Below are 14,543 nucleotides of genomic sequence, written 5' to 3' on the forward strand. Positions count from 1 at the left end.
TGCTTGTTCTTGCATTCCCAGTCGAGTACTCGCCATTCTAGGTTGAATACTCGCACTTGTCATTCCCCTAAAAATTATCTTTTATATCAATTAAATAGTACTTTTTGGTGTTGCAAAATTCACTCGACAACACTCCACATAACTCACAAACAATTTGGGCTTGTTTAGCTTGCCCTGCAATTATTTTTGTCAATGCCTCAACCTGAGCTGTTAACTTTGTGATGGCATCAACTTCTAACACACCAACTACCTTCTTAGATTGACTCCTTTCAGTTGGCCACTGCTGATTGTTTAGAGCCATCTCCTCCAATAGATCATACGCCTCATTAGCACTCTTTCTCATAAAAGCTCCGCCCGCTGCTGCATCTATTAGAGTTCTAGTATTACCAACCAACCCGTTGTAGAAGTTGTGAACCAGCATCCACTTCTCTATACCATGATGAGGACACCTCCTGATCAGATCTTTAAACCTCTCCCAAGCCTCATGGAGAGATTCATTATCTTGTTGGCAAAAATTATTGATTTCTCCTCTCAGCTTTGCAGACTTGGCTGGAGGAAAGAACTTTGACAAGAATTTTGTTGCCAGATCATTCCAGGTGGCAATAGAATTGGGTGGCAAGGAGTTCAACCAACTCTTGGCTCGTTCTCTGAGCGAGAATGGAAACAATCTCAGTCGAATGGCATCATCGCTAACTCCATTAACTTTAAAAGTTTCACAAAGTTCCATGAAGTTAGAGAGATGCAGATTAGGATCTTCAGAAGGGAGGCCACCAAACTGAACTGAAGACTGCACCATTTGAAGGATGGCAGGTTTAATCTCAAAGTTGTTTGCATCCACTGCAGGTGGCCTGATACATGACTGCACTCCCGTCAGAGTAGGGAGAATGTAATCTCTCAAGCTACGGCCATTAGCTTGATCTTCCACGGCGTCTCCATTATTACCGTTATTACCCCCATTGTTTCCAGCATTATTGTTCACATTGGCAGCCATGATTTCTGATGTTTCAGCAGTTGCTGAAACTCTTTCTTGCCTCTTGTTCTTTCGATTCCTCCTGCAAGTTTTCTCGATTTCAGGATCAACTGGTAATATGACTGCTTGTCCTCGACGGCGCATGCACTTAGGATTCCTGAAATAGATCAAGAAAATATTGCAAGAAAAAGGTTAGAAAAATCAGCAAGAGAAAATATACCAAAGTAGAAGTTAGTATAATTTTGTGTAATATTAATCTTTAAACAATTCCCCGGCAACGGCGCCAAAAACTTGTTGCTATAATTTATCAACACTACGCAAGTATACGCAGTCAAGTAGTAAATCTCACACGGGTGAGGTCGATCCCACAGGGAATTGGATTAAATACCACTAAACTATACTTATAATTCTATTTGGCAAATCGAAAGCAATTATGATTTAAGGAAAAGTAAAGTAATTCAGAAAACACAAAACACAGTTAAAGTTTAAGCAATATGAGATGATAGGGAGGAGAATCCTGTTGTTGTTTACCCAGATCGTTAATGCTTAATTACTATCCTATTCTTGCAGTGAATGACAGATTATGAAATAACCTAGCTCCTTTCAGATCTTCTAGATTCTAAATCACATGTTATCTAATTAATTCCTTAATTAAACTAACATGAAATCAGCATTAAGTAATAATCTACTCGTCACATAAGTCATGTGAATACTTTCGTTTCACATAGAACATCGATTATCTTAATTTTAGCATTCTCAATTCTCACTTTTCAGATTTCGAATTGAGATCATAGAGCATGCACAAGGTGATCAATCTTAAACATGAAATTAAACACAAATTAAGATAATTTCACAAACAAGAATTGAGGAATGGTAATTAAACATTAACTAGGCAAAACATTAAACAACAATCATCATCCTCCCTAAATGGGAAATTTAGTTCAGAAACAAATCCATAACCATTCCTAAAGCAATATTCAACATAAAGAAATTAAAGAGGAATAAAGAAAAGAACTGTTGGTGGATGAATTTTGGATCGTCACTTGAATCTCTATGCTCTTCCTGCCGCTCTCTGCTGTATTTTAGGGTTTCTGATCGCTCTCCCCGACTTCCAATCGCAGTTTTCTATTTATAACTAAAATTTAGGGTTCGATGGACGAAATTGACCCTGGTCCGTACGGGATCTCGCCGCGGCCAAGCTTCCTCTCGCCGCGGCGAGATAATTGCAAAATTAAAGCCTCTCTGTATCTCTTAAATGGCCGCGGCGAGACTCCCCCTCACCGCGGCGACTGTAGCATCCACGATTTCCAGTTTATTTCATGAGCTAGCCGCAGCCAAAATGTGTCTAGCTGCGGCCATATATACACAATTCCTCAAAAATTGTGTTTTCTTCGGCTCAGCTCGTCTTTTATTAAATTTCTGCACCCGAGACCTCTTTTATTCCAAAGAACCTGAAAACATAGAAAACAAGCATAATTCTGTCCCAACACAGCGAAAAACGCACATAAATTAGATCCAAAACATAAGCTAAAAATAGCCTAACAGAAAATAGGAAAAAAAAATAGAGAGAGAAGCCAATCATGAGATTAATGAGAATTAATAGTATTATGTAAAGATAGGCATAGTATGACTATTATATAATAGGGTATTAGAGATATTTTTTAAAAATATTTTTTAATTTATTAATGTTAACTAGGGAACTAAGCCGCGCTTCGCGCGGTGTTGCCCAACTTTTGTAAATTATATAAATATATGTATATTATATTGTACTTATTGAGTGATATAATCTAAAATATAACATTTAGATGTGTGTATATATTAACAAATCATGTGTTTGCTATTTTCTTTTTATTTTAAAATAAAAAATGAAATAATTTTTTATTATTTTTTATGTATAATAATATTATATATATTCAACTAAAATTAATAATTTAAAATAAAAAAAAAAATCTAATTTTTTTTATTTGTTAAAGAGCTTAAAGGATTTTTTTTATTATTTTCAATATTTGAGGAATTTTGAAAAATGTATTGCTTTCATTTAAAAAAAATATAAGAGTCACTAAGAAATTATCTTTAATTATTTTAAATATATTTAAATGAAAATTACATTAAAAAAACTCTTAAGAAAATACTTTTTATATGAAATACTTGACAAAGATTAAAAAATGTAAAAATATGTTTTGCATTCATTTAAAAAAATTACAATTAATTGTGCATAATTAAGTTCTTCAATTACCTACATAAAAATAAGTAAATAATAATAACTTTGTGAAAACTAAAGTGAAAAAATAGTGATCTATATATATATATATAAGTTAGATTTATATCACAATAGTTTCTAACCATGTCAGATTTTTTAAAAATAACTCTCATATTCTAAAGATATAAAGAAAAATATATTAAAAAAATGAGAAAAAATGAGAAAAAAGAGAAAATACAAAGAAAGATTTATAGCATGTCACCTCAATTTTATTTAGGCCATCCTTTATATATATTATTTTAGATATATTTAAATAAAATTACAATAAAAAACTTTTAGAAAATACTTTTTATATACAAATATCAAAAAATGTACAATTGTGTTTTGCATTCATTTTTTTTTTTTAAAAAAAAAAAAAGAAATACAACTAATTGAGCATAATTAAGTTCTTCAATCACCCACATAAAAATAAATAAATAATACTAACTTTGTGATAAACTAAAGTGAAAAAATAGTTATCTATATATAACCTAGAACTATACCACCACAATAGTTTCTAAATCATGTGGGACTTTATGAAAATAACTCTAATACTCTAAAGATATAATAAAATATATATAAAAAAAAAAGGAGAAAAAATGAGAAAATACAATGAAAGATTTATAACATGTCACATCAACTTTGTTTGGGCTCTCCTTTATATATATACAAGATTAAGTTCATCAATTGCTCACATCGAAAATAAATAATACTAACTTTATGACAAACTAAACTAAAAAATAGTGATCTATATAATATAAAAGTATATAATCTATACAATGAGTTCTAAATATTACTAAAAGTATAAAAAATAACTAAAAAATGAGAAAACAAAGAAAATAAAAGAAAACTCATATAAGATATCACATTGTTTTCTTTGTGCTTTTTTTTTATATATATATTGATATTGATACATTGACATGAATTAAAAAAAATGGAATGAAAAAAATATAGAAACATTTTTTATTTTCTTTTATTAAGGTAAAAAAAAAAAAGAAAAATACCAATTTTTATCTCTGAATTGACCATTTAAATAATTTAAACTAAACTTAAAAAAAAATAATAACAAAATTGGTAAAATAAAAAAAAATAATTTGTATAAATAGCTATGTTCTAATATTTTAAAATAAAACAATAAAAAACATAACAAAAAAAAATGAAAATATATATAATCAAGAGTGTTCAAATAATCATATATGACATTGACAATTGCTTTTTACAAATAAAATAAAAAATAAAATTTTAACTTTTGAATAAATAAAAATTAATAGAAAATACTTTAGTTGTAAAAAATTATTTAAAAATAAATAATGTTTTTATATTTATTGATATTAATATATTGATATAAAACTCTAGCAAAATTTAAAAAAAAAAATAGAAAGAAAAAAAATATAAAAACACTTTTTTATTTTCTTTGATTGAGGTAAAAAAAGAAAAACACATATTTCAATCTCCAATTTGACTATTTAAATAATTTAAACTAAACTTACAAAAAAAAAATAACAACAAAAATGCTAAAATAAAAAAAACAAATCAATTTGTACAATAGTTATGCTCTGTATTCTAAAATTGAAATAATAAAAAAAAACATAACAAAACAAAATATAATCAAGAGTGTTCAAATAGTCATATATGACATTGACAATTACCTTTTACAAATAAAATTTTAACTTTTGATCAAATAAAAATTAAGAGAACATTTTTAACTTGAACAAATAACAATATAAGAAAACTGAATACTACAAATAAAATTATTTTCATAAATATATAGATAAAAAAATTATTAATAATAAAAAATTAATAAAATACTTATTGGATAAGATAATAGTCAATCACCCATAAAAGATAAAAAAAATTCTTAGACTAAAGAAAAAAAAAACATAAATAAAGTATTATTTATAACCTACATATATAACACCTAAAAACAATCTAAACGATGTGGGACTTTTAGTTTGTATGTGTGGATTATTTTACAAATAAAATAAGAAGATGTGCCATAATATTAGAAAAATAAGATGGAAAAAATATAAGATGCCACATAGACCCCTATTATGATTTCATTTATATATATTGACACCTTTTACAAATAAAATAAAAAATAAAATTTTAACTTTTGATCAAATAAAAATTAAGAAAGAATATTTTTAACTTGAACAAATAACAATATAAGAATATTGAATACTACAAATAAAATTATTTTCATAAATATACATATAAAAAAAATTATTAAAAATAAAATATGAATAAAATACTTATTGGGTAAAATAATAATCAATTACCCATAACAGATAAAAGAAAATTCTTAAACTAAAAAAAAAAACATAAATAAAGTATTATTTATAACCCACATAGATAACACTTAAAAACTATCTAAATGATGTGGGACTTGTGGTTTGTATGTGTGGATTATTTTACAAATAAAATAAGAAGATGTGCTATAATATTAGAAAAATAGGAAGGAAAAAATAAAATAAAATATAAGAATATTGAATAGTACAAATAAAAATTTAAAAATAAATAATATTTTTTTTTTTATTGATATTAATATATTGATATAAAACTCTAGCAAAATTTTAAAAAAAAAAATAGAAAGAAAAATATATAAAAACACTTTTCTATTTTCTTTTATTGAGGTGAAAAAAGAAAAACACATATTTTAATCTCCAATTTGACCATTTAAATATTTTAAACTAAACTTACAAAAAAAAATAACAACAAAATGCTAAAATAAAAAACAAATCAATTTGTACAATAGTTATGCTCTATATTCTAAAATTAAAATAATTAAAAAAAACATAACAAAACAAAATATGATCAAGAGTGTTCAAATAGTCATATATGACATTGACAATCACCTTTGATAAATAAAATAAAAAATAAAATTTTAACTTTTGATCAAATAAAAATTAAGAGAGAACATTTTTAACTTGAACAAATAACAATATAAGAATATTGAATACTACAAATAAAATTATTTTAATAAATATATAAATAAAAAAATTATTAAAAATAAAATATTAATAAAATACTTATTGGATAAGATAATAGTCAATCACCCATAAAAAATAAAAAAAAAAATCTTAGACTAAGGAAAAAAACATAATTAAAGTATTATTTATAACCTACATATCTAACACCTAAAAACAATCTAAACGATGTGGAAGATGTGCTGTAATATTAGAAAAATAAGATGGAAAAAATATAAGATGCCACATAGACCCCTCCTATGATTTCATTTATATATATTGACATTTTTTACAAATAAAATAAAAAATAAAATTTTAACTTTCGATCAAATAAAAATTAAGAAAGAACATTTTTAACTTGAACAAATAACAATATAAGAATATTGAATACTACAAATAAAATTATTTTCATAAATATATATATAAAAAAAATTATTAAAAATAAAATATTAATAAAATACTTATTGGGTAAGATAATAGTCAGTCACCCATAACAGATAAAAAAAAAATTCTTAGACTAAAGAAAAAAAACATAAATAAAGTATTATTTATAACCTACATAAACAACACCTAAAAACTATCTAAACGATGTGGGACTTGTAGTTTGTATGTGTGAATTATTTTACAAATAAAATAAGAAGATGTGTTATAATATTAGAAAAATAGGAAGGAAAAAATATAAGATGCCACATAGACTCCTCTTATGCTTTTCTTTATATATATCTTTATATATTAAAAGTGCCTATCTAACGTCAATTCTTGGTTTAACGGAATCTTTTTTTAATTCTGTTAGTTTTAACGGAGAGACTAACTCTTCCGTTAACTATTTCAATTCACCCAAAACCCACATTGCGATTTTAATCTCCATTGTTTGCGCTTTCCAAAAAAAGAAATACCATTCTCTACAATTCTTCTTTCTTCTACGCATAGCAAATTCTTTTTCCAACCCTAAAATTGATACTCCCGTCTCTCTATTTGCCGCACTCTATTCAAATTCCATCATCGACTTCTGAGTCTCAGGTAAGTTTGCATCAATAACATTTAGGTGTGAGGATGGTTTAGTTTTGTAATTTTTGATTTAAAAATTGCTTTTATTATTATAATTTACTGAATCATTTATATTGTACATATCAAAAATGAGATTTGAAATTCTTTGATTTTTGGTTTGGTTATTGATTTATTTGATTATTATAATTAATTCCAATCCTATCTTTTGTTTCATGAGATTTGATTCGGTCTTCAAATTGATTTTGGGAAAATAACAGGCTAAAAGAGAGGAGAGGAAGAGGGCTGGTCTTTTAATAGATCATTTGAGAAAATCGATTCTTATAACAGGAAACGTAAGAAGATTGAGGCAAGTGAATAATAAATATGTTAGTATTTATCTATAATGGATTAATCTAATATTTGTCTTCTCTTATCCTAAAATCGAGCTATTTTTTCTACCTTTGAATTATCTTTTTGCCCATATCATATTTATCATCTTTCTTTGTTGTTCTCTGTTTCTTCATATCTAATTTTCTTTTGGTTCAACACTCTTTGAGTCCAGTGAAATTAAAAAAAAAAAAAATCTCCTCAAATAAATACATATTAGCCTCACAAATAGACTCCTAAAGTATAATATGACATTTTTTTCAGAAGAAATACTAATTTCTTTTGATGGGTTTTTTATAATCTTTATCTTGTGAATAAATTTGATGTCAGGCAAAGAGGAAACGAATTTTTTTTTTTTATTTTTCTTCTTCTTATTTTGGATGATTGGGTGTGAGAAAATGGTATCACTTTTTATGAGGAAAGCATCAACAACTGAATTAGAGGTTTTTTACCCAATTAGGACAGAATGCCAAGAAGATGTACCCAAGACCCGTTTTAAGCTCGAGGTATGCATTTTAATCTCAGATAGAGTTTATATTTAATCTCAGCTAAATTTGATGATTGGGTTTTATATACTTTCTTAATCATCTCTTAACCCGAATAGGATTTTGGTAATTGGTAAATACTGTGTTTAGTGTAATTAAATTGATAAAAAAGGGAAGACATGTGTGTTATATTATACTTTACAACTACCAAGCACCCATAATAAAATTTTGATAATTGGGTAAATGTTGTGTTTGGTGTAATTAACTTGATAAAAATAAATCTTATTCTTAATCATTTGAGATTTAGGATACTAAAAAGTTCTGAGTGTTTTAATATCAAAAAGTTTGGGATTTTATTGATTTGTTGCAACTGTGGTTAGTGTTGGTTTAAAACCTACTTTGACAGGCAGGGAAAACTCAAGCCCAAGAAGATGGAATGTTGCTTTCTCTGAAGATGGTCATCTCGATATAGCCAAAGTTCTTAGAAGGATCCAAAGAGGGGTACCCTTTTTTTTTCTGAACCAACTTGTACTTTGATTAATTAACACTAGGTGCAGTCATCTTGTTGTGTCTTAAGAATCGGTACAATCCTAAATTGTTTAACATGACTTTCTATGCCAGGGCGTTCATCCTTCGATTAAAGGAGCGGTATGAGAATTCTTGTTAGGTTGTTATGATCCAAATAACACCTTGGAAGAGAAAAATATCCTTAGACAGCGCTAGAGGTAAGGTATTTGTTAAACTGTATTTTGGTCTTAAAATATGCTCCAAACATCTGAAGGGGCTTTTTGTTATGATCCAAGATAATGTTCAAGTGGGGGGTTGGGTTCATGTTGTATCTGATACTATGCTGCAATATTTTCGGGTGTAGAAAGAGATCGGTATGGTGTGATGCGGTTTGAAAAACTCTGCCTTGATGGTTAAATGCTTGCTTTACTTGCACCATGGGAACTAAAGATTACATTTTTGCTGTCCTTAAAAATTTTGCTCTACTTGAATTACTACTTCAATTGTCTCAACAGAATTCTGTTTGTGTTTTCTAAAATCAATTGACATGTGTATTATTGATCTGGTGTGATACTTTATTGATTGATATTCTAACTTGGTCTTTGGAATTTGCCATTGTAGGATTAGATGTGGCTCGAACAGATTGAGCACTTGCCTTTTATGAGAAGGAAGCTCATAAAGGCAAACTTTGGGATATTCTATTTGTTTATGCTTGGTGAGACAATGATATTGGGATATATTGAAATTAATGTAATTTTTTTTTACTAATAACAACGTACATATCATACGTTTATATGTTTTACTTATTAAATACATTAATCAACAATTTACCTTTATAAAATAAATTGTTTAAAAAATCATACCACTTTACTTATAGATAACTAAAAAAAAACCAACACCTTAAATAAAACTAACAATACGTGGCTCGGCACGTAACATTCATCTAGTATATATATATATATATATATTGATAGGGTACGAATATTTTTTATTAGGGTATTAGGCTATTATATAATTATTATTTAAAGTAATTTTTGAGTAAATTCAAATAAAAATTTATAAACCTAATTAAAAAAAAAAAAGAGAGAGAATTAAGGAGAGAAGAGATAAAACTATTTGAAGTGATATTAGAATGACACACCACCGCCTCATACTTCTCCTTTATATATATATACTAGCAAAAAGCTACGTGCAACGCACGTATATTAAATTTTGTGCTAGTTTATTAATAACTTAAGATGTGTTCTACACAGATTGCCAGTTCCCATGTGTGTTGTACAGTGTCGACACAGAGAAATGCTTCACACGCTGATATATGAAATCAGTACTCGTGACAGTCAATATCCACAATTTATATATCACACTACAACATTTGTTGAGATCTTATAAATTCTTGAGCACAATTATTATCCACGGAACTTATCATTTGAAAAGAGCATAATCATTTAAAAGAATAATAAAATGCATCATACCATTCAAGACTTTGAGCATATAATCCTCAAGCTTAGGCCTTAGAGCCTCATAAAGATCTTGTAAACCCAATCCTGTTTCAGCTGATATAGCTATTGGGTCTCTAAATCCTAATCTGTATGCTTCGGCAGCTACAGAGACAAGAGAATTATCGCCATCAAAAAAACATTCTGATTTGTTCAATGCTACTACAAGCAACAAATTAATTAAAGTTATACAAAAAAAATCCAAATAATAAAAAGAAATAGTACCATTTTGGATATAAAAATCAGTGAAGCGAAAACCCTAGAAACTCAGAGACTTTGAGCAACCAAAGTGACGACCAAAGAAATAACAAAGAATGAAAGAGAGAGTATCAGCTGTCGAAGAGAGTAACTGAAGGGTTGTCGTCGTCGTTCTTTGGGAGGAGTAAACGTCGTCGTTGTCTTTGTGGGAGGATTTAGGGGGGACCAAAAGAAAAGTGGCTTCGTCTTTGACTCTTTCCATAACTTGTATTTGTTAGAAAAATTAATAATAAACCCAAGATCTACTTGTATATAACATAGAACACAATAGTAATATATAATAATTAGGTATGTGTACCTGATTGATCCATAGCAATTATCTCTGTTTGATCCACAGTAGTTACTCCACTTTGATAGTGCAATACTATCAACTAAGTCTTCCTCCCTAGATCTCTAAATCAGAAGCAGTTTATTTATCTGATTATCAAAAGATATACAATTGTGATGAGACAATATGTATTTATAGAGTTAGGGAGGGGACTTAGCTACAAAACCCTAGTTGGACTGGGCCTGCTCATCAAAGGCTTCAGTCAACTAGAAAAGCCCACACTTCTGCTTCACCTAGACTTTACATACAGATGCTAAGCCCATTAACAATTGATCACCAACAACATGGGCTAACGCAGCAAAGAACTATCCAATCAACCCAAGTTTTAATAAAACCAATAAAACTTAATGTAAGCCCAAATAAAAAGTCTAACATTCTCCCACTTGGGCTACATTAATTTTAATACATATATATATTATATTAAAATAATTTTGTTTGAAAACGACTCATGGGTTGAACAACAGGAAAACATTTGTGGCCACTTTAAAAAATGATAGTTCTCTGATAGCATCTCAACATACCGGTCCAATTTAACCTTTGATAATGAACTATGACAATCATATTGTTTTTAACTCAACAAAAGACATTCATAATCACAAATACCAAAGTATTAAATCGACATGGTCAATAAGTCTAGTAGTGTGGTAAGGAATTATGTTTAACATGTGATCAATTTAAAATAACATAATATCCTTATCAGTCCTCAATTTCACTGATACCGTGATGCTTAATAAATAAGCCAGTGAAATTAAACATACACTACTTAATAAATAAGTAAGTGTCACTAAACTTGCTTAAAACATTAAGCCAACAAAATATCATTGTCTTTTAGTAAATATACTTAAAATACAATGATCACAACAAGATATGAACTACATGCTTTCAATTCAATTATTCTCGAGAATATAACAAAGCCTAACTGAAAGCATAAACATCCAATAATCAAAAAAGTATTGGCCCACAAAGTAGTTCATAACATCAACAAGTAAATTACATATAAATGTAATCTCAAAAGATAAAGCAAGAAACTCCCACTAACCCAAAGGAGCAAAAGATTATAAAATGCCTATATCAAAAAACATGTTTATCAAACAATATGGCACTTAATCCTTTGGTTAGAGGATCTGCAAACATCAACTAGGTCTTTCAATATTCTATCACAATGTCTCCTTTCTTAACCAAGTCTTTAATAGTGAGATACTTTATTTCCTTATATTTGGAAGCACTACTAATCTCATTATTCTTTGAAAAGAAAACAACAATATTATTATCACAATAGATTAGTATAGAAGAGAAAATAGAATCAACCAGTTGTATCTCTAAAATCAAATTCTTTAACCATAAAGCTTGCAAAGATGCACCATAACATACGACAAATTCAACATATATAGTAGATGATGTGACTAAAGTCTATTTAACACTTTTTTTTTAAGAAATAGCAGTATCAACAAAAGTGAAAATATAGCCAAAAGTTGACTTTAAATCATCTACACAACCACCAAAGTCTGAATTTGAATAACCAACAACTCGAAGATTGTCAACATGCTTATACACAAGCATAAAACTCTTCGTTCTTTGCAAATATCTCAAAACTTTCTTGGCTGCAACCCAATGATCATGGCCAGGATCAGATAAATATCTCCCAAGAACATTGACTACGAAAGCTATGTCAGGTCGAGTGCAAACCTGAGCATACATCAAACTCCCTACTACACTTGCATAAGGGATGTTCTTCATTGCTTCTCTTTTTAAGTCGTTCTTAGGACATTGTTGCTTAGTAAATTTGTCCCTTTCAGAATGAAAACGAAACCAGCTTTACACAAATCCATGTTGAACCTTTTGAGCACTCGATTAATGTAAGCTTCTTGAGATAAGCCAAGAACTTTTCGATTCCTGTCACGATGGATCTCAATCCCCAAAACATAGAATGCCTCTCCAAGATCTTTCATATCAAAATTGGAAAACAGAAAATTTTTGGTCTCATTTAGTAATGACAAATCACTGCTGGCAAGTAAAATATCGTCTACATAAAGAACAAGAAAAATATGATGACTCCCACTGATCTTCATATAAATACACTAGTCAAACTTGTTCTCGATGAAACCCAACAGTGTCACAACCTTATTAAACTTCAAGTACCACTGGTGAGATGCCTGTTTGAGACTATAAATGGATCATTTCAATTTGCAAACCAAATTGTCATTTCCATTTTCCTCGAAGCCTTCAGGTTGAGACATATAGACTTGCTCACTCAATTCTCCATTCAGAACAACAGTTTTAACAATCATTTGATGTAACTCTAAATCAAAATGCGCAACTAAGACCATAATAATTCTGAATGAATCTTTAGTGGAAACAGGTGAGAAAGTTTCAGTGTAATCAACACCTTCTCTTTCAGTAAAGCCTTTAGCCACTAAATGTAATTTATACATTCCAATATGTCCCATTTTATCCTTTTAGTTCTTAAAAAAATTCATTTGCAACCTATTGGTTTGAAACCACAGGTAATAGAACTAACTTCCTCATATACATTATTTTTGTCCATGAATTTAATCTCATCATTCATAGCTTCTATCCATTTTGAAGAATGTGGACAATTAGGTGCTTCACTATAAGTGAGAGGTTCCACAAAAATGACCAAGATTACATTCACCTTCTCCAAGGTAAATAAAATTATCATCACACCTTATTGACATCTTTTGTCTTTGAGATCTCCATATAGGAGGTACTTCTGGAATAACCTCTATTTATTGACCATCATTTTGAATGACATATTCCACAATTAGATTTCTCTGATAACATGACCCTCATCAACAACAAAACCTTCTTCAATAATAGGTTCCTCATCAATAATAGGACCCTCGTTATCTTAGATATTAGGAGCAATATATATCAGTAATGGGAGTGATATCAACTAGAGTAAGAATAAGACTGCTATTATTATCATCTCTTGAAAAAGATATAGGAATAAAAATTCCTTTAGATGACTCCCCCGTTTCAAGAGATGTTGAAGGAATATTTTCAGCAACATCAAATTCCAAAAATTTAGCAGTCTGAGATTCAACAATTCGCGTACCACGAGTAGGATAGCAAAAGCGATAGCGTTTTGAGTGCATTGGATAACCAATGAAATAACAGAGATTGGTTCTCGAATCTAACTTTTTCAAATTAGGATCATAAATCCGTATTTTAGCTGGACAACCCCATACATGAAGATGATTAAGACTAGGCTTCCTTTCAATCCACAACGCAAAAGGATTTTGGGAACAGATTTACTGGGAACACGATTTAAAATATAAGTTGCAGTCATGAGTGCTTCACCCCATAAAAACTCTGGAAGATTTGATCTACTCATCTTGCTTCTAACCATATCCATGAGAGTGTGATTTCTCCTTTCAGCAACGCCGTTTTGTTCAGGTGAACCTAACATAGTGTATTGAGAAACTACACCATTTTCGAGAAAATATGCAGCAAAAGGCCTCATGAGTAGTCCATATTCTGAATAACAACCATAATTTTTCCTCCACGATCTGAAAGAACAACTTTGATGACTCTTCCTAATTGTTTCTGAAGAACATTTCGAAAGATTTTAACTTTATCATGAGCGTTGAATTTTTCTTGAATCAAGTGAAGCCATATAGAGAAAAACCATTTTTGAAAGTTATGACATACTTGTATCCTTAACGTAGTAGTCAATTTTGTACAAGTATAATCAGCACAAGTATTCCAACCAGAAACATCAACAAGAGGAAGAATTTTAGCTAGAAGGAATCGATCAATTCTTTCTTTAGAAATATGACCCGATCGATTGTGCCATAATAATAAGGATGTTATCTTAATATAAGATTTCGTATCCACAATATTCACAGCATTAAAAAAAGGAAGCTAAGGAAGTCAATGTTAATTTGAAAAGAATATCA

General features: G+C 29.0%; 1 long non-coding RNA gene and 1 other non-coding gene across 2 annotated transcripts; both read left to right on the forward strand.

Moving 5' to 3' along the window:
* The first annotated feature begins 431 nt into the window (after positions 1-431).
* LOC115708356 (small nucleolar RNA R71) lies at positions 432-538 on the forward strand. The gene has a single exon (XR_004009857.2). It is a non-coding gene; the product is annotated as a small nucleolar RNA R71 (small nucleolar RNA).
* Positions 539-7,891: 7,353 nt separating this feature from the next.
* On the forward strand, positions 7,892-9,306 carry LOC115722912 (uncharacterized). Its single transcript, XR_009688886.1, has 3 exons — positions 7,892-8,055; positions 8,441-8,535; positions 8,656-9,306. It is a non-coding gene; the product is annotated as an uncharacterized LOC115722912 (long non-coding RNA).
* The last annotated feature ends 5,237 nt before the right edge of the window (positions 9,307-14,543 follow it).

This window comes from Cannabis sativa, chromosome 1 (assembly GCF_029168945.1).
Source record: "Cannabis sativa cultivar Pink pepper isolate KNU-18-1 chromosome 1, ASM2916894v1, whole genome shotgun sequence".
Taxonomy (NCBI): Eukaryota; Viridiplantae; Streptophyta; class Magnoliopsida; order Rosales; family Cannabaceae; genus Cannabis; species Cannabis sativa.